This window comes from Labrus bergylta, chromosome 7, assembly GCF_963930695.1.
Source record: "Labrus bergylta chromosome 7, fLabBer1.1, whole genome shotgun sequence".
NCBI lineage: Eukaryota > Metazoa > Chordata > Actinopteri > Labriformes > Labridae > Labrus > Labrus bergylta.
The window spans coordinates 811,124-831,007 of record NC_089201.1 but is presented as its reverse complement, the minus strand read 5'-3'; the positions used below and the strand labels follow the sequence as shown (position 1 = coordinate 831,007).

Genomic DNA, 19,884 nt, shown 5'->3' with positions numbered 1-19,884 from the left:
AACTCTTTTTTAAATTTTCCATCATTATCTGCATCAGTCCAGGTATGGTCAACGATTAAGGAGATACAGACCCTGTATTAGACCTGTCGAATAATGGTTCAGCATGTTTATTGAGTGTATGATATGCTACCCTTTGATACTGAGGAAGGGATGAAATGTTTTGTTGACTCGAGCAGAATCAGCACTCTCATTGGTTCCTTGGGGAATTGGGCCCGCCCCTGTTACTGAATACATACAGCTATTGGATTCAGTTATACCAATGTGTCCCATGGTCACACACACACACACACACACACAGACACACACACACACACAGACACACACACACACACACACACACACACACACACACACACAGAGGCCGTTATTAGTACTGGTGTAATTAATGGAAGGGCTGAAAGGAACGCGGCAGGGGCATCTGGTTCCTACAGATTAATCCAAACGCTCACTTAGCAAGCCAACACACACACACACACACACATGCACATACTTCCTGCTACTGCAAGACAGTCTGCCTCTTAGCGTGTGAGTGTGTGTGTATTTACTTTTGATAAGAGAAAAATGGTGGGGGGGAGGGGAGTTGTGGAGGTCTTTTGTTTAAACTGGAAGAGATAGTGTTTCCTGGGACTGTGTAATGTAGGAGCTAAGACCCCTGCCTCAGCAAGCCCTTATTCATCCGCTGGCTTGTCATCTAAGCCTACCCAAACCTTTGGTTTTAGTTCTCACTTACTGTCTTGGCCACATAGCTGAAGATGCAATAGAAAGAATTGTCTTTTTGCGTTTATTAGATGTTATGCTGTCATAAGGAGTAGAAACTATAAAGTGGTCCAGAGGGATGACGGGTGACGCAAAGGTATCTGGCCTGTACAGTGCAGTTATGTCATGTAGTAAACCTTGAGTATGTTCAGTAAAACTTCAAATAAAAAAAATCTGGTACCTTTTTAAAGCTGAGCCCATTTCACTTGCCAGGTGTTGCAGCACTTTTAGACAGATAAACATTAGTCTTAATTAGACATCCATATATTTACCATAATTATCTGATTGTCTGACCAATAAATCACCTGTTTTTTTAACTTTCACTTTCAATGCCACACATCACATTTACTGATTGCCCTGGCTGCACGGAGGAAGCAGAATGACATTAAAGGTTCCATATTATGCTTTTTCTGGTTTTATATGCTCTTTAGTGTGTTTTCCATGTGTCCTGTGCATGTTCAGGCACATCTATGTGAAAAAATTCTAAGTCTGTGGAAACGAGTCTTCTCCTACGTCCTCCTGTTAGCTGTAGCATTAGCTGCATGAAACGCTCAGTTCTATCCCCCCTCTATAAAAATGTGTCAGTCCAACGTCATTGTCAGTGTGAGATCACTGATCTAAGCCCATTGGCTCGTTGTGGTAAGCCCTGCAGCTCATGTTGAAATTTCCGAGACGCGTGCTGAGCAACTGACCAATAACGACAGAGCAGATCGGCAGACCAATCAGAGCAGACTTAGACCCCACGTGGGGTCTAACAGTGTGGGCTCAACAGAGTGTAGCTGACGGACTCAGAGCGTAGAGGGAGCAAGGAGGAGCAGTACATGAAAACAGACACTTTTTTCAGACTTTAGCTATTGTGAACGTACAAAAGTAGGTACATAGATTAAATATACAAACCCCAAAAAGGAGATAATATGGGCTCTTTAAATATTGTTATTGTTTTTGTCAGTCTGCACAGTTAAAATCAGGAGTATATTCAGCAAATGCTTGGCCTGGGCCAGGTGGGTCAGATTGGGGCATATACATGCAAGAGTACATGGATCCCCAACCATGTAAGTGTGTGTTGAGAAATTCAACAGGATACAATTTCGGTCTGACTAACATGTTCACATGCATTTGAAAAGTCCAACACAATTCAAGTCATTTCTTTTACTGCATGTAAACGTACAGACAGATACAGACGCACGCACACACACACACACTGCCAAAAGCACAGGGCTGCTGTCAGAGCACGGGATGTGGCCTGTGATTTCAGCACAGGAGTCTGGGGAGGGCTACATGTTGCTGAGCGAGAAAGCAGAGGAAGGGAGGGAGGGCAAGAGGGAGCGCAGAAGAATGAAATGAAATGAAATGATAAAACATGTTTTTCCCAGGAGTAAGAGCGGTTGAGATTGCAGAGTAATCCCCCAGCTCAGCGGGATGTGTGTGCACTGGCATGCAGGGGGTTTGTGTACATTCATCTATGTGTTTGTGTGTGTGATTGTGCATATGGTTGTACATGTGTACTTCTCTGATGTGCATGCAGGATAGTGTATGAAGTTAGTGGTGGGACCACAGCTCTCTGGTTATTATTGAGGAGAGGGCTAAATTAAAACACATGGACTTAAGAATCCTTTTAAGTTCTCTGTTCCAGGCCCCTGGGAGCCAGTTTAGTAGGAGGGCATGGGACGCACACGCACACACAAACACAGACACAGGAAAATCCACAGCCTACTGGGGATACACACACGTCACTCCGGATCTGAATGAGAGTTAATGTGTTCATGCATTTTGTAGTTTGATGGTTCATGTGTTTTTCCCTAAGCAGAAACCAAACAAGCCAGACATCAGCCATCTTCGTGGGGGTGACAAAGGGGTTGCCATCTTGGAGGCAGTAGCTAGCTATGATTTATAATCTTTTATCATAATAATATTGGAAGAACAAAAACAAATAACTTCCATCACCACAAAGAAATGTGGGGTCAATGCTGAGTCTAAGACAGATCAGTGGCACCATACTTGATTAATCCTTCACTGACTAACTTGCATTCACACTGAGAAACTAACTAACTAAGTTGTGAAGTTAAGACTCGAAAGATTCAAACTGAACACATTGAGTTGAAGTTTTACATCCCACAAAAGTTGAATACATAAAATATGCTGCAAAAAATTAAGTATAAGATGAAACTTGAATATTTTAGTCTTGGTGTCAATCTCAAACTGCGGGCATAATTGGATTATTGAATGATATCAGATGTATTTGTGTGAACCAGGTGTTGCTTAAGAATCATGTTGGTAAGCGCTGAATTCTCTTCAGACGCTGGTATCTGTAATGCTAACTATACTGTTGTCTCCAATGGGTCCCAAGTTAGCAGCTAGCTGTGGCTATAACATTGAATGGGTCCCAGGTGCAAGAGTGAAGCACCAAGTAATTCAGTGCCACTCTAGCAGAAGGCCTATAAAGAGGCACCATTAATTTGAGTGGAAATTGAACAAACACACACACAGTGGCACAGATCAATGACACATAAATGTGTGTACATCCACTCAAACACGCAGCATTGTAACAGACCCCACACATCTGGTTAATGTAATGCCACATTAATGTGCATGAGCCTGACTGCTCAGCTGGCTGTGGATGTGATAGAGAATTTTTGTTTCAATTACAGCTCCATTGTTATTCTGTTCTTCTGCTGCTTTAGGCCTGTGTGTCGCCTCTGCTTTCAAATTGTGAATAAGATGCTCAGTTTGTTTGTTTGTCTGTGTGTGTGCGTTTGTATAAACCATTCTATATTATGGACAGTGCACCAGCATACGTTGGATTTAATTTTGTAAAACATAAAGAGATGGAGATGTGCTATCCACAAGAAAATACAGTCATTGGTGTAAACCATTTTAACACAATCGTGATGGACTAAACAGTTTTGGAGTAAGATTGCACATATCAAGCTCCTGCTCTGTTATTATAGTACAAAGGACAACCTGTTATTTGTTTGTAGTCTTTATACTTTTACTCAGGATATTATTGTTAAGACACTATGCCTCTGTGCATGTGGACAACAGTATTTTCCTAGAGGGCTGTGAAATGCATTACCCACTGTATATGAGCCTTATCTTTTCATTATCATACAGCCTGATTTCCTAAGCTATTCCACATAATTCAGAGGCTCTGAGCACACTTCGTGAGGTGTCTATTGTTTTATAAATTGAATGTGTTGATGTGTGTCTGCTACTTTTAGTACATAGAAGTCTATATCCATGTGCGTACAGTTTGTGTGAGAGAGACTGAGCGTGAGTGTGAGTCAGGGGAGTGTCGATGGGTCTCAGCAGGAGTCAGAATGTGGAGCAGAGGCTCCCATGAGGAGAGGAAGAGCGAAAAAAAACCCTCCTACAGATCAAATGGAGAACATTCTCTGGCCCTGTCACACGATTGCACACGAACACACACGCAAACACTGACAGAGATACACACATGGACACATACATCCCACGAGAGACTCCTAAAAAACTATCTAACCGGCCACAACATTTGAATGTTGGGTCAATGTGTGTGTGTAAAGTTTTAGACAAAATGTTGTCAAACAGCTATGGAGGCATTGTGTTTGTGCATCCACTTGTATGCACACATTTTCACAGACGTCAACGTTTTCCTCACACTCAATCTAGGTGTGAGTGAGAAGGAGGCGAGAGGGGGAGAGATGTAGAAGATGTCAGAAAAAATCACTTGAGGGGAAAGAGTGTGTGATGAGAAGTTGACTACATCGTAAAGAAGGGCCAGTCAAGGTAGGGGGGCAGACACTGACAAACAGCAAGTCATCAACCCAGGTAGTAGCTTCATAGATGGTGAGATGGTGTGTGTGTGAAAGGAGGTCAGATGCTGTGCATATTCCTTCTGAAGGTATTAGTGAGGTCTTTGTTAATAGCGCACGTTCAGCTGCACTCTCGTCTATTCTCTCTCCTCTCTAAGCGAGGGAGAGGAGAAATTACTAGGGAGCCTGTCTGGCTGGGAAGGAGGGGGGAGACAAAAGGAAATGAGGCAGTAAAAGAAGAGGGGTTGAAAGTGGTAACAGGGAAAAGGATGTAAACAGGTGAGGTTGAGGAGGAGTTAGGCTGGAAGAACTTCAGAACTTCAAATGTGCAGAGGGGAAGTGAACGATGGAGAAGAAAAAAAACATGGGCCAAGGGAAGAGAGTGCACGTCTGTTAGTGCAGGGACCCTTGGGTGACTGGTTTGACTCCCCTTGGGACATCTCCCCACTGCTAAGCTTTTACCGTCTGTTACAACCCGCTGTCACAAACACACACACATGCAGAGAAACACACTCAAGCACAGAGAAGCACACACACACAGCTCGCTGCGTCTGTCGTCAGGATAGCAGCTGAGTCCTGTGAGGCCAAGACTCTTATTAAAACCACAGATCACTTTCTACAAGTAAGGGAGAGGAGGAGAGGCGGGAGGGGTGTAATTTGAAACAAAATTACAGACAGCCTCCTGCACTCGACCCTGCCACTGACTGTGTGTGTGTGTGTGTGTGTGTGTGTGTGTGTGTGTGTGTGTGTGTGTGTGTGTGTGTGTGTGTGTGTGTGTGTGTGTGTGTGTGTGTGTGTGTGTGTGTGTGTGTGTGTGTGTGTGTGTGTGTGTGTGTGTGTGTGTGTGTGTGTGTGTGTGTGTGTGTGTGTGTGTGTGTGTGTGTGTGTGTGTGTGTGTGTGTGTGTGTGTGTGTGTGTGTGTGTGTGTGTGTGTGTGTGTGTGTGTGTGTGTGGTTCTACCCAGGCAGCTGTTTTGATTGACAAAATGAACACCTTGAGTTTAGTTGCTCTTCCATGTTTTGTTTTATCCTCTTCTCTGCTATCTTTCCTCTTGGCCCTCCCTTTTGCCCTCTTCATCACTATTCGCCCCCCCTTCCCTCCTCCTGCCTCCACTCCCCCCCTTCCCTTCCGTCCCTCTGTGTTTCTGTACCCGGGGGTGGCCCGAAGATTCCTGTGCTAAGCCCTTGGCATACATACAAGTGCGCAGCGCACACACTGAGACACACACAGACACAGCTGGCTGCTGCTCAGGTTTTCCAGGGAGAGAGCAGGAGCCCGGCACCAGAGGAGAGGGGGATGGAGCGAGGAGAGCAGTGGAAGAAGAAGAAGGAGGGGGGGGTACACCATGCAGAGAGGGAGGGGGGAGGTATGAAGGGATGGCAGGGAGGGGGTGAGAAGGAGAAGGGTTGTTGTGAAGTCATTTTTCATCACAGGGTTCATTTTTCACCGCAGAGTTCTCCCACTCTCTTCATCGCTCTATTTCTCTTTATCTGTCCTCTCCTCCTCCCGTTCCCCTCCCTTGATCCCGCTTTGTCTCTCTTTATCTTCCCCTTTTCCTCTTTTTTTTTTCCCTGTCGTCTTTTCTCCCTCCCTCCTCTTCCCCCCTACCTCTCTCTCACCCTCGTGCCTAAACTCTTTCCATCCTCTCTCTGTCTCCGTCTCTCTCTCTTTCAGCCTAGTTTCTCCTTTATGAAATATGGATGGGAGCAGTTTTGGGCGCGCTGAGAGGTTTGCAGTGCGAGGGAGGGAGGGATGGAACTTGGGAACTGGCAAGAGAAGGAGGGGGGGAAAGAAAGAGAGAGAAAGTGGGGAGAAGAGGGAGGGAGCTCGTGTCTCAGCAGACGTGCCTTGTGCATGCACCTAAACACCTCACTGAGCAATCTGTCAACATGTCAGCAACACATGTTTGGTAAAAAAAAAAAAGAGAGAGAGAGCGGTTGGAGGGAGAGAGGAGAGGGTGAAAAAACCTCTCCTCCTCCAGTGGGAGTAATGGCTCCCACCAGGGCTCTGGAAATGCTTTGAATTCAGCAGATTTCTATTGCGGGGTCCTCCCCCGGGGGCATCTTTTTACAATGCCTGCATCTCAGAAATTTGAGCCCGAGGACCCCTGGGGGCGTCCTTTCATAATGCCTGAAAATGTAGGGTTATATTGTGTGCTCTTCCCCATGGGGCTTTTATTAATACCTGTATTCACTGCCACTGGAAATTACACAGGCGGCGCTGCAGGGGCCCAGGCTCGCTCCAGGAAGGGAGAAAGACTCTGCAGGGACGTTTTCTCTCTTCTTCTCTTTCTTCTCTTCCCTTCTTTTTCCCCACTTTCCCCCCTCCTTCTCCTCTTTTTCCTCCTCCTCCTCCTTCTCCTCCTACTTTGACTCTCTCCCCTTTTTTCTTAATGCAAGAGTGAAAAAGAAGAATTTGCCAAAGGACACAAGAAAGTGTGTGTGTGTGTGTGTGTGTGTGTGTGTGTGTGGGCACCAGCTAACCCCCTTGTATTCAGCCCTACTTTGCTCAGAGGAAAAGAAACACTTGATTAAAAATGTAACTTCTCTCTACTCCTCTTCTTCCTCTCTCATCTTTCCCTCTCTGTCCTTGTGTGCCGTGTGTAGATCTTGCAGAGAGCAAATATTTGTGTGTGTGTGTGTGCGCATGTGTGTGTGTGCGTGTGTGTGTGTGTGTGTGTGTGTGTACAGTAAAAATCCTATAGTCCAGTAGCGTTTACTTTTGCTAGTTGTGTAACGCATAGACTGTCGACTGCGTCTGTCTCCAATCATTAGAATTCTTCAGCCGAAGGGTTTGCCGCTTCTCTCTGTGTATCACTGTGTTTGTGTTTGTGTTATTTATTGATCAAATATTTACACAGTCAGATTAAAGAAATATACATTTACATATCGTTGAATAAATAAAATGTGTCTGATCTCTGCAGTAGAACTGTTTGGATTTAGGATTTAGATGTAGCACTCTGACTGTAGGCCTGTCTCAGTCATGGCTGGACATCACATTTCCTCAACGACAAGAAGATGCAGAGACTGATTCCACTTTTTCTCATTTTATTATACAGGAAGAGATGAAAAGTAACATTACAGAAGTTACAGTTAAACTGACGTGACTCAGTTAAAACTGGTGTACAACAAAGATCACATCAGACACAGACAGTCAGAGGTGCACTATCGATGCACTTTTGTTTGGAAACAATAGAAATTCTTCATCGAATATATTTGAAAACAATACTTTGTTTGAAAATGTTTTATTTCAATGCACATCAGTTTGTCTTGAGATAACATTAGATATGAATTTGATAATGATTGATTGATTGATTGATATTACCGTGTTAGTGCTGAGGCATTACAGCAATAGCCAATATAAAGCACATTCTTATTTTTTTAAAGATTTGTTTTTGGGCTTTTTGTGCCTTTATTGGAGAGAGATAGGACAGTGGATAGAGTTGTAAATCAGAGAGATAGAGAAGGGAATGAAATGCGGGATAGGAGCCACAGGTTGGATTTGAACCTGGGCCGCACGCTTGGAGGACTACAGCCTCCATACATGGGGTGCGCGCTCTAACCACTGCGCCACCAGCGCCCATAAAGCACATTCTACAGGTAAGCTCAATGAGCTTTACATTGAGAACGTGTGCTTTTAGTGATGGATATCAGGTCAACAGGCAGCTTGTCCCAAAGAGAAAGACCACTGTGTCTCAAGGCCCCCACTTCTGGACTTGGTTCGTTGTTTCCATCCATTTCCTTTGAATGTGATATCTCCGGGTTGCCTCCAGATTTGTTATTTGAACATCGTGTCAGCGACATTGTCAGATGCATCCTACTGGTTGTCTGTTGGAGAAACACAGACACGTGTTGGACATTTATCAATGACATCCCTCCACAGCAGGTTTTGAGCATTAAGCTGCTTGATTAATTGACACAAGATTCAGAGGGCTTTATCTGATAGATTGTGTTTTCAATCGTTCCCATGCTAGTTACCTGTTGGCTTGAATTTAACTTTGACTTTGAACAAACAAAGAAATGCTGTGTTTGTATCTCTCCAAGCTGAGCAGAACTGTACCTTAAAGAATCAGCCTGCAGGTCAATGATGGGACTGTGGTGAGGAATAACTATGCAGGTAGTAACAGTCAGAGACGATAAGTATAATCACCTACACTGTTAGTTTGTTAGTTAGTTACTTACTAACAAAAAATCAAATCAAAACAACAGTGCTCACATGAATAGCTTCTGACTGGTTTATTGTTTGATCATGCGGTTTATGTCTATTTATTTATTCTCTCCTTATTGTTTTCTCTGTTTTATCACTTTTCTTCCTATCTTAAATGTTTTCCTTTCCAAAGCCTCCTGTGGACAGGTGTTGAGAACTAGCATGCTTGCTAAAACACTTAAACAATGCATCTGGTTCGTCCAATGTATCTGTGATGTCCATGCCAAATAAAGTCTATTATTATTACTAACAACAAGCTCAGCCATTATATAAGACGTTTTCAGCACAGGCATGTGGATGTTAACTTGTTAGCGGGACCAAAGGCTGATGATTTTAGCCCTGTTAACATTATTCACATTCTTCAAACCAATTTGACAACTTTTATTTGCAGACGCTGTGATTGATCTGAAACATCACATAGTTAATACTTCCCCTCAACTAAAATACATTTAGCTCAATTTCTGACTGTCATGAGTGTTTTCTTTACTTTAGACTTGTCTACTAGTCTGAATTTATATTTCTCTTTAAGCAATTAAGCAATTAGTCCCCATTGAGACCAATGATACTTTGATTCTCTCCTGTATTATACCACTGCAATGAGTTAAAGTGCAATGAAATACCAGTAACGTTATGAGGCTGGTTGTCTGTTATGGCGGCATTTAATCACGTTAGCATTAAATCAACATATGTGGTGGGGTATATGGACTGTTTCATCAACATCTGTGTGTGTGTGTGTGTGTGTGTGTGTGTGTGTGTGTGTGTGTGTGTGTGTGTGTGTGTGTGTGTGTGTGTGTGTGTGTGTGTGTGTGTGTGTGTGTGTGTGTGTGTGTGTGTGTGTGTGTGTGTGTGTGTGTGTGTGTGTGTGTGTGTGTGTGTGTGTGTGTGTGTGTGTGTGTGTGTGTGTGTGTGTGTGTGTGTGTGTGTGTGTGTGTGTGTGTGTGTGTGTGTGTGTGTGTGTGTGTGTGTGTGTCAGGATAGAGTTGTCATGGGGCCATGTGGGGGCCTCTTCCATGTATGTGTGTGGATGTGAGGGGGGGGTCTCGATAATGAGGAACAGGCCATTCCCTTGGATTCCTGCACCCCTGCCAACAACCAGGACCCCCAGAACCTCTACCCCCCTTTTCTTTTCCCCTTTTTTTCCTCCAACCTCCTGCTGACACCTGGGACTTTTTTTTCCTCCCTTTCTTACCTCCCTGTTTTTACCTCCTTTCTTCTTCTTCTTTCTCTCACCCCAAGTGGAACCTGTAATCTTTTTCTCACCCACTGTGACCTTATACCTCTCCTCTCCTCTCCTCTCCTCTCCTCCTATCTCCCTCCTTCCGGCTCCTTGCTGTCCCTCCCTGCTGACTTCTCAAACTCAAAACTGACCACATCCCTTCTTTTCACCCTCTGTCTCCCTTCCCCCACGCCTTCCCTCCATTCTCTCCCCATCTTTGTTCCCTGTGGAGCTGGCCCCAAAGCTCTGATCCCTTCCTCCATGCCCCCAAACTCCCCCACTGTGCCCTCCCAAGACACACACACATGTACACAACCATACACACACACACCCTGTGGCGACTGGCCCCAAAGCAGCCCCTGTTTGTCTCCCTCCCTCTGTTTTTCCACTCTTTCTTTTTCCCCACCTCTGTCTCCCACACCCTGTTTGATGCCTGAGATTTGTTATGCACTTTGGTTTAGCTATTTTTCTCAAGTCTGTATTTCAAATGACGCAATGTATTGCTTCATTATGACCCTTTGTTGGTATACATTTAATTCAATGCTGCTAGACATATAATAACAGATTATGTTGATGTTTTTGGTTATAGGAAATGACTTATTCATGCTGCACACATTGCAAGGTGTCAATAGATGTAATATTTTGGAACAAATTTTCTGGTACTTTTAATCACATGATGCACAAATATATGATTTTTAATATGAAAGGCCCTGCTCACTGTGTCACACCTTAAGTATGAAAATGGAATTGACTATTACACTTATCACATTCCAAGTTTAATACATGGATTTACCCAGGTGTTAAACACACACACACACACACACACCGTTTCAGTCACAGACAGTGGTGGCAAAGGGCAGTGTACCACAGGGAGAGGGCCTATAATAGTTTTAACCCAGCGCTCAGGTGTGACTCGTCTTTGTCCAGCCAAATGTCAGAGAAAAGCACAACTCCAGGGAGAGTGGAAGTGGAAGTGGGCGGGTGGAGGGAAGGGCGAAGCAGACAGGAGAAGAGGATCAAGGGAGAGTGAGTCTAAAAGCCCCTTTTTACACAGCCTGTTTGACACAAGACTGCTACGTCTTGGTTACGCCTCGCCGTGTAAAAGGTACACAGCCACTATACCGCTGAGCCGGCAGCAGTGTTAGATGCAGAGGAAAAACAGTTTTTGTGTAAACAGCAGAGCCAGCATGACAGGAAAGCACTGCTTGTGCACACCAGACCTTTTCCTTTAACATTGCTAAATTACACATTGGGACACCAATATGACAGAGCTGTTTGGTTCAGAGGGACATTTTGAAGTTGGGGTAAAGGCTGAGATCTGGTACAGTGCATGGTGGAATCTCTGCAGGAAAAGGGACCAAAAAATGGAAATTGCAGTAAAGACGAATGAGGTAAAATGAAGCTTCATGTATTTATCACTGTAAAGGACAGAAATGCACAATGAGAAAGGGAAAAATAGTAGACCAAGACACTACACAGTGTGCTGATCTAAGCCTGACTCACTCTGTATCTAAATAAGAGACTGTCTTTTTGTTAACCAGCTGACCGACTGAGTTTTTCGTCCAGTGAGTGAGCGGCTGTTTTTGCCAGCCTGTCTGTCTGGTCCCCTGGTTATGTGGGGGCTGGGAGCCCTGCTTGCTCTGCGCCATTCTCTCCCCACCTCAAGAGCTCCCTAGGGGGGCAGCAGGACCAACTCTGCCGGCCTCTCTCTCACACTCCCATTTACCCCCCCATTTACACACACACACACACACACACACACACACACACACACACATATTGACGTCAGCTGCTCTGGGCCTTCTCCCCTGGGTGCTACCAGAACCCTTTGTCCCCCCACACCCCCATCCCTCTTCCAACCTCCCTCTTCTCCTTCCCTTCTTCCCCACTTCACTCCTTTCCCTGTCCTTTGTGCTTAAATAGCTGTCCTGCTTACCGCCTGATTGGAATTCACTGCACTATAGGAAGTCACAGGGGGGAGCCATTGTCAAGTGTGTGTGTTCTGTATTTTTGTGTTTTTCTTTTTTGTTCAGTGAACATGAGTGCATGCAAATGTATTTGTACAAGTTCAACTTACGTGTCCGTGCGTTTCATTTTGACATGTGGCATTCTGCTGGGAGGTGAGCAGTTAAGGAAATGAAGTGGCATGTATTTGGAGAGGATTTAAAAATCCTTCACAATTGGAAAAAATCTGTGTATCAAGATGTGTTTGAATTACCTTCAGTAGATGGTTGTTAGCCCCTGTTTGCTGACGTCTGTCAGTAAGGTTTGCTGTTTGTTCACATGTTTTAAAACAACACTGTCTCCATCTCACCATCGAAAAGTACTAAGGTTTAAAAAAGCTAATTATCTTCAGTCATATTTTTGACTAAAAGAGAGAGGGCACTGTCTAAATCACACAAATACATTGGCAATGCTTTGGTACCAAGACATTTCTAATGTTTTTGTGCAGTCAAGACAGTGTGCAGGAGTTTGGTTGTAGTTTATGTTAATTAAAAAAAACAAGAAATAACCTCATATTGGTTTCCTATACTTATACTTCCTATACTACATACATACATATATTGAGGACGTTTGATTCTGTTATCATGAAATGCCTACCTGTCAGAGTACCGACTCAGCTTAGCTAGTACCACTATGGACTGCTGGATCACATTTCAGCTACTAAAAAAAACTATCAAACCCTTAAATGATCTGTGTTAGTTTAAGTGTACATTTAGCTTTTAGCAATCTACAGATTTTTTCACGTTTTTGCTCTGTCATTAATAATAGATTGCTAAATTGAGTTAGCTGATATTCCTGATCGCTTGATACATCATTTGCAGATGGGTTCATGCATTGTTCAACCTGTGTGTCCATGTGTGTACAGTCTCGTTAGGAAACATTTCGTATGGAGGCTGTTCTTCAGTGTATTCTCTGAGTGTTAGGGGAATGCATGTGGCATTATATGTGGGTATACATGTGTGTTCATGTGTGCTTCTGCTCCCAGCATGATTCCCAGAATTGGGGTTAAGGAACAAGAGAATTCCTCCCTCGTATTCCCTTCTTTCCTCTACTCCAGTCTCTCTCTCTCTCCTTCTGTCTTTGCCTCTGTCTCTCTCTTTCCCCGGTACAAGTGGGACATCTTGAAATATTAACCAATCTGCTCTTCATTTTTCAAATATGATAGAAAACACACTCCTAAATAAGTCAGGAGCAAAGCCTGCCGGGGAGCGCAGCAAGACAGGGCACTCAAATAAACAACAAAACAACACAAACAACAACAATGAAGAAAGATGGAGAGGGGAAGACGGGGAGAAGAGGCGAGAGACGCTCTTTCTATCCATTCATCCGAGGGGTTTTCTGTTTATCTGATGTCATTGTCTCTTATTTTTTTCCTGCTATGATGAGAAAGGCTTGATTGGAGAATGACAACACCGGGTGGATTTGTGTTCAGGGGTTTACATAATGGTCAGGGGGCTCATTGCTTCTTTACCCCACCAGCCAGCAGGTTGTATTGCTGCTGGCTGGTGGCCGGAGGGAGCACCCGGCCTGAGTAATGAACTCCCCCAGGAAAAGGCACCGTTACATAGCTCTGTCCTGTTCTCCTTCCTCTCCTTTCCTGGGATAGAGTCAGGTCCAGGGCTTCCATTGATGGGGGAATGGGTCGTGGATAGAGGGCGTTTGGGGGTTTTGGGTGGTAGGGTGAGTGGATATTTTCTCCCCCCTTGTTGGCTGCCAAACCATGCGGCCTGCGAACGAGCAGATAAAATTGTGTGTGTTTGAATCAGTGAAGAACTGCTCAGTCTTGTGTGCAGAGATTTGTATGTGCCTGCTTTTTCGAGTGTATGTGGGTATTTGGCGTGTGTGTTGGGGAGTTTGTCCTCAGAGAATAGTGTGTGTGGTGGGGGGTGCAGTGACAGCTGCAGAGGGGTGGGGTGGGGGGGCTGACTGCTCGCTGGCTGATAAGGGGGGCTTCACATTAGAGACACGACAAGAAGACTAATAATTCTGCAATGAAAATGCACAAGACACACACACACACACACACAAGAGCTCATAGAAGGGAGGAAGGGTGGGAAAAAGTTAAGGAAAGCGAGATCGGGCTGTGGGACAGAATAGTTCGATTGTCTGTATGTGTAAGTTGATTGATGTGTTCAGAAAATAGACAGAATCAGAAAGACATATGTGGATGTGTGTGTCTGTAAGATATTTCATCATCGTCTTTTTTACATTGAAAGTCTGCAACAACACCGTCATGAAGTTCGCTGTCACTACGCCTTTGTGCTTTTATGTTGAATCTGCAGCAGCGTTACATGTGTCAGTCTGTGATTTAACATTGTGTCACAGTGTTGTTCAAGCACATGGGGCTTCACATACACTCACAATCAGACATGCACACACTTAAGTTGTCAAAATGATACCACCTGTTTTACAACGATACAATCTCTGTTATTTGAATCATCAAGGTATCGAACACCAAAGCTTAAAATGGAAAGGTCTTAAGTCCTATTTTGAACCTAAAGCATGCCGCAAGTGAAATCAAGGAAAGCCTTGCTCCCAGCATGAACAAGCAAGTACATAATGCATAATAATAAACATAATGCAGCTGTTATCAAAGCAACTAATTACACATGTGCTCTACCTGCTATAAAAAGGGATCTTTTACAGCAGGCACATTTAAATGTCTGTCATTAAAAAAAAACAAAAAAAACTTTTGTGTAACATGATTGTTTTTTTTCCAAAATGTGACATTTCTGACATTTCTTTCATTCTTCACAAAAGAAAGTTTGTATTTTTCCAATAATTATAACACCATGCACATCATCCCTGTGTCAGCTTATTTCCATTTCCTTTTTATTTTTGTAAAGGTTTTTGAAAATTGTTTGTAAATTGCTTCAATGTCATACTGGCATGTGCCGGTTTGAGCACAGGTACCCTTGCAATTAGATCTTCACAGGAGAAGAGATGGACAATACAGTGCACCAGCATACTCGCCACGTATCAGAGCAAAATGCTCTTTTGAAACCCTTTCTGCCTCCACATCCTGCAGATTGTGCTTCTCAGTGACTGAACATTTCCATTAAATCCATTCCAGTATCGCATGTTTTTCTTGCTCTTTGCTGATGCAATAATAGCCCCCACCAGTCCTTAATTATTCATTTTTTAGTAATACAATCCAAGTTAACGGTTTAAACATTAGTACATAATAAAACTCCTGAGGCTTCGCTTTTAATTTAATTCCACCGTTTAAATTAATTTTGGGGCATGCTTGTACTTTTAGCTTGCAGAGGGGAGGGGGTTGGGAAGAGACTGAGTAGAGATGGAGGGCAGGAGGGAGTGAAGAGAGCTTGCTCAGGGAGATGGATGTGCTGCAGGTGGAGGAAGAGCCATACAGGTGTTTATGCATGGTGGGGGCTAAATGATAATGAATGATGGAGAGGAAGACAGGGGCATAAAAAGACAAAGGGATAAATCCAATGGAACAAAGCAATATTGTAATTGGCACACACATTTTACAACATAGTCCAACAATGCTTGAGTTTACACTGAGCAAATCAGAGCAAACACTTGTCTAGAAAAGTATTTTTGTGCTTTTGGTCAATCAAACAACCACATCACATCTTTTTCCTCTCCTGGATTTTCCTGTGAAAAACCAAAGAGCAAAAGGGCGAGTTAGTGAGGTGGATGAGAGAGAGAGTTTGGAGAAGGATAGAGGGATTCAGAAACAGAGTAAAGGGATAAACAAAAGAAGAAAAAGAGATTAGCCATGCTAATGCTAGGGGGTCCCCTCTAAAGGCATGGAAGCACAATGAAGCCCCATCATTCAAAGAGGTATTTCCTTTTCTCTGCCTGCACCACTCTATCAGCTTGTTTGTGTCCAGTTGTATGTGTGTGTGTCACAGACACAGGTGGAGTTTTGTGTGTGCTCTGACTCTTTGTTTTGTGGGTGTGTATGTCCAGCTGCATGTCTCCATTAGTGCATGTCCATAGGATCCTGTTTGTGTGCATGTGTGTGTATATATACTTCAGCCTATGTGTGTGTTGCATGACTACAGAGTATAAAAACTGAAATTTCAATAAAATCAATAAAGTAAATCTTCTTCTATGTGTGTATGTGTGTGTGCTTGAAGTCAGTGTGGTGCTTTACAATAGTTTGGGTCCCAGAGCAATCCGCTTTTCTGCTGCAGAGACCCACCAGTCAGTGGTCTCCATTGATCTACACCCCTCTGTCACAGACACTCCCAACTCCACAGTGTGCACGTCTGTGTGTGTGTGTGTCCCATTTCTGAACATTACTCACTTACTTTTGTACTTGTGATTTATAACTTATGTGTGTTTTTTCATGTCTCAACATTTTAACTTTCAAAATTTTAGATTAATCTTAAAACATATTATGAAACCTGCTCTGCAAAGTCCCTGCATATCCCAGTATTTGTGTTGCTTTGTAGTTGCAACATGTGTTTGTACTTGTCTTTTTTTTCTCTCCTTTTGGGCACAACAATAAGAAGAAAGTTGTGAGTTGTGTACATGTGTGTACGTTTGTGTGTGTGTGTTTGTGTGTGTGGACGGTAACAATTTCTCCTCAAAACAATTCTTCTTAGTCCAGCCATGCTTGGTCTACCTGGGTGCACATACACACACACACTCACACAGAGTTACACATGGCTCAGCTTGGCGGATGTAGGTTGTAATTACGGGACCCCCTGGTCTCTCTCTCTGTCTTTCTCCTTCTCTGCCCTGCCGCCCTCTCTCCCCCCTTTGATCTGTTTCATGTCACCAGCTAAAGCACACACACACACACACACACACACACACACACACACACACACACACACACACACACACACACACACACACACACAAATCCACCTTTTTTATGTTTGTGCGTCCCTCCCTGTGTGTGTCTGAGCGCTGCTCTTTGTTGCAGTCAGTGTGTGGTCTCTTACTCACACAGGAGCCTCTTTTCTGGACGGTTTGTTTTGAAACCTAATTTCTCCACCGTCTCAGTGAACTTGATACCCGGGGATTATTTCCTCTCTTACTGACCTTGTGCTGTCATATGTTTGTGTCTATCTCTCTGTGCATTTTGATACATAAAAGCTGACGGCTCCTTGTACATGTGAAGAAAACCCAAATGGTTTGTGGAATGTGCAAAAGTGGGAAGGTGAAACATTTAGATTTTGACTGCTTTGTATCACACATTCACTGAAATGAGCTGATTGGTTTGTTTTTAAACACAGTTATACTTGTGTGTGTGGGTAAGACAGTGAAGAGGTGTACCGAGTGGGACTAAAGGGATGATATGTTTGAATCATGATACATGAATGTCACTTCAGGAATTAGGAAAATTCTACTTCCTGATTGTGTATTTAGCTGTTGGGCCTCTTCTTAACAATGTTTCAGATACCTTGTGCATGTGTTTGTGTGTATTCTCATACGTAGTTAACTTCTGAACCCCTACATTTGGTTTTGTTATTATTTGTTATTTGTTTTTTTTATTATGGTCCTCTTTTTTTGTTTCTTTTTCTTCTTGTTTGCCTTCCCCTCCCTGTCTTTTCCTCCATTCCCTCTCTCTCCCTCTCTCTCTCTCTCTCTCTCTCTCTCTCACTGTCTGTCCTTGACCCTCAGCTGGTAATATCATCTTTCTCAGGGGACCAAAAAGGTTTAACACATGAGTAATTATCATACAGCACACACACTTTGTCCAGGTGGTATGCAGTGAGGTAGTGACTGACTCAGCCTACATACACGACTATGTCACTGTATGTTGTCAGACTTTCATTACAGATTTATTTTGTGGAATTAGAGTGTAATAAAAAACCTTTGGATTACAGAAAGCCTTAATTTAATATAGCTTTTCATCAATTTGATACACAAATATTCATTGTGTTCCCAGTATTTGACAACATATTTTTAATTTGGAGCGTACTGAACATGACTGATGACATGACTCTTCAGTTCAGGTCCAAATTGCTATCAAAATCTCAGCAATCTTTATTACAAAATCACATCTAAATCACCAAACAAAGCTTGCTTACACCTACCAACAACACCTACCATATGTATGTACCATGTATACATATTGTTTTGTAGTTCCTGTTAATGTAAAATAAGCAAAACCACCCAAAAAATTAAGTTTGCATGAAAAATGTGTCATGAAATTAGCTTCAACATTCAGTCTGACTCAGTGTTTCTGCCTCTTTACTTTTTGGTGCATTGCCATTTGTCAGTGCTCGCATGTGTTTGTGTACATTTATGCATATTACTTTCTGGATGGATATAGTGTGTGCCTCTCCCAGTGTGGATTCTTTCTCTCTCCATCTCTCCTGCCGTCTGTGCCTCTAATCCCTGAGTGTGTCACTAATGGCAGGTCCAGGTGTTCTGCTCTGCTCTGCCTCTTCCCTGGGGACTCCTTTTCAGTGTTTGTGTGTGTGGGTGTGTGTGCATGTGTGTGTGCATGTATTCATCTCATGGGGGGTTTAGGAGCTGTGAGAAGGGGGCTGTCCACGATCCCATCCTCCAGAAGGGAAGGGAGGGAAGGGGAGCGGTGGGCAGGAGGTACCCGCCTCTCGCAGCTTGCTCTTGGGCTTCCCCTGGGCACAGGACCCCCCTCTACCGCTCTCCCCTGGGACTTCGAGAGCCTCATTGCCCCTCAGTTTCTGTCTCTCCTCATTTTCTTTCCGTCTCTGCTTAAATCCATCTCCTGGCAACTTCCATCCCTGCACTGATTCAGATATTTTCTCTAGCTAGAGAGGCTTTGAAAGGAAAATTTTTTTTGGGGTGTATTTATACTACATATATGAAAACGGTTTGTTTGTTTACCTGTGTAGATGTGTGTAACAGTGTGTTTGTGTTTTGAACAGCAAGCTCCAGCAGCCTACATCACTTATTTATAGGTCCCATGTACGCGTAGGTGAATGTGGGAGGACTTGTGTGTGTTTGTGTGTGTGTGTTATACTGTTGAAGCATCCTAAGATCAATCACATCTGTTTGTTGTGTTTGATTAAAATGATGACTGCACACATAAACCTATATAAGAGTTTCTGGCTAAATGCTAATTATCCATCATTATTCCCAAGGCAGCACTAATCATGCTTTAAAATTATAACTCAGCTGTTATTATTCATAACTGTACGTGCATTATTACAGCTCCATGGATATTTCCTGTAAATGTCCAAGGGGCCTCCTTATGTGCGTGAGTGTGTGTATTTACAAGAAAGTGTGTGCAAAGGTATGAGGTGTGAATCAAGTGCGTCTGCGTGTGTGTGTGACTCAGGTGAATGTGTTTCTAGGTTAGCGAGTGGTCTGTCAGTCCACCAAACCTCTTTCTTATAAATAGATGATATAGCCGCCGGCACCCACACAATGGGACCGAACCACTGTGTGTGTGTGTGTATTCATGAAAGCATGGGTGCGTATGTGGTGTGCTGTATGTGTGTGTTGGCATGGTGTTGTTGTTTATCTAACACTCTGCCTGACAGCTGGTTCTCATTTCCGAGCAAACAAACAGCAGACGAGATGGACAGAGAGCGGGGAGGAGGAGGGAAGGATGAGGAATTTCCTACAGAGGGAATTTTAATTCGCTCAGCCTCATGATTAGTGTCTTGCTCAGAGCTTTGACTGGACGTAAAGAAGCAGGTAAAATAGAAGCTTAGGAAATCAAGGCATGCTGACAGAAAAAGCTTGTTTAGAGAGAATTTAAGGTGAGTGGAAGGTGGTGGGAGGGAACAGATGCACCCTCCCTCAAGCCACATGGTGCATGTTTGACTGTAAAGGTAGCTCACTGTGTATGGTCCAGCATTGTGCACTGTTGAAGCCTATTGTAGTGCACATTATTAGTAAAAGAGATATTTAGTAATAAAAAATAATCCTAAATTGTAACCATGGTGATCAATGGTTAAGGTTGTTGACTGCAAACTGAACTACTGCAAGTTT

General features: G+C 43.5%; 1 protein-coding gene across 9 annotated transcripts in view; it reads left to right on the top strand.

Annotated features, from left to right (window-relative positions):
* Positions 1–19,884, top strand: part of znf423 (zinc finger protein 423) — a 153,762-nt gene that overhangs the window by 38,402 nt on the left and 95,476 nt on the right. The gene's annotated exons all lie outside the window — the stretch shown is intronic.